Below are 2,022 nucleotides of genomic sequence, written 5' to 3'. Positions count from 1 at the left end.
TGGTTGCTCCTCCATGCGTGTATAGCTTGGAGGTGCTTGGGTGCTCGGAGGAGGAGCAACTGGATCTTCGTCGTCATCAGACCACTCGAGCACCGTGGTCCTTCATGGTCGAGTGGTCTGGTCGCCACCAAGCGAGATGCCGCCCCATTTGAGGGGAGTGACAGCCGCCATTTTTCTCTTCTTCTGAGCCGGCTTGTCTACCGTTGCCCTCTTTCCATGAACTTTCTCCATCACTAGAGGCAAAGTCTCCATTCGACCAGCGTTGGTGCTTCTAGATTCTGATGAGGTGCTAGCCGCATCTTCTTCAAAACAAGCTGATCACCGGGCATCTACTCCCCTCGGCCAATCACCCCTCGGGACACCGGAGAAATACACCGCTCTCTCCTATGAATGGATCTTTGCACAAGTGAATCAGTTCACTGCTCATCAATGCTTCAGGATTAAAAGTATCAGGAAAAAATCGAGATGTTCACCTCTGGGGCGGATATGTGCAATTGTAGGCCCTTGTTTGCTTTGGCCATGTGAATGAAATATTGGGAGCGAATAGCTCTGTGGCCCACTCCAGGACATTCTTCTTTGTCAATTGTTCTATCCTCTTGGGTCCCATCATCATCACCTCTGAAATCAAAGCCTGGGTGGGCTCTCTCCTTACAGGGCTGGACACGGCGCACTTTGAAGCTTGTTGCCACCAGTTTGCCTCTAATTTCGATGCTTCGAATCAGGTTGAGGAGCTCCATCACTTGTTCCATTTTAGCATTGTTTGGTTTCTCCGACCAGCTCCTTTGGTTCTCTGGGATATGGTGGACGTCGTAGCGGATTGCAGGGTGGCTCTATTTCATGTAGAACCATTTGGAATTCCACCCTTTCAGAGAAGTGTTTAGCGGTACGTTGATATACTCGTTGGCCATTCCATCCTGGAACCACAAATAGGCGCTGCCGACCACCTTGGAGCCACCACCGTCTTTCTTCTTCAACCAAAATAAGTGTCTGAAGAGGTTAAAATACGGCAGAACCTTTAGAAATGACTCACAAAAATGGAAAAAGATTGAGATGTGCAATATGGTATTTGGGTGGAGATTGCACAAACTGACCACCCAAAGCTCCATCAAATCCCTAAGGAATTGGTGAACAGGAAATCCCAACCCATGCTAGAAATAATCTTCAAAGACCACCACTTCATCGGTGTTAGGCATTGGGAAGGGCTCGCCATGGGCCGGCCGCCATCTGGCGGTTACGCGATTAGGGAGAACATCAGCTTCCACCAATCTGTTCAACTCTGCTTCTCCTATACACGACAGCATCCACTCTGCATCACGCCAGGCTTTGGTTCCCACTTTCTTCGAGCTCATCTTCTTTGATTTGGCATTTCCCTTCTTCGGCGCCATCCCTCGGGATCGATTAGGGTTTGGCGGTGGAGGCTACAGTGGATGCAAATCTGGAAATGCGAGAGATTTGGAGGAAGACGAAGTGGCAAAGGTGGGAGCGTGAGGTGCGGTGGCGCTGTTATAAAAGCATTTTCCCCACCTCCTCGTAGTCGAGGGTTTTTGGGAAACCGTTCCCACGATTTGCGTCTCTCCGAATCCTCCACTACAGCAAGGTGGGTCATAATGTGGCAACTTGCCGGATAATCGCCGACTTCTCCGCCATTTATTGAGGCTCAGTAATCGACACTGTACAACCATTACTCTGGTTTCTTCTCCATGGTTTGATTTCTCCGATATCTCCGCTGGTAGCTCGGGGACTGGCTACCTGCTCGGCTGGTTTTTGACTATTTTTTTGTTTTTGACCCTGGCACCACGTGACTGCGTCACCTACTATTAGGCTCGAGGACTAAGTGGGCACACTTCACCTTGCGGTGAATGTGCTTTGTCTCTTTTTGGGTCACGCCCGGGGACTGGCTGCCTGTTCGGCTGGTTTTCTATGTTTCTTCTACTTTCTGACCCGGACACCACATGACTACATCATCTACTGTTAGGCTCGGGGACTAAGTGGGCACACTTCACCTCGCGGTGAATGTGTGGG

This window comes from Miscanthus floridulus, chromosome 4 (genome assembly GCF_019320115.1).
Source record: "Miscanthus floridulus cultivar M001 chromosome 4, ASM1932011v1, whole genome shotgun sequence".
NCBI classification, from domain to species: domain Eukaryota; kingdom Viridiplantae; phylum Streptophyta; class Magnoliopsida; order Poales; family Poaceae; genus Miscanthus; species Miscanthus floridulus.
Note: the sequence above shows the minus strand (reverse complement) of the source record.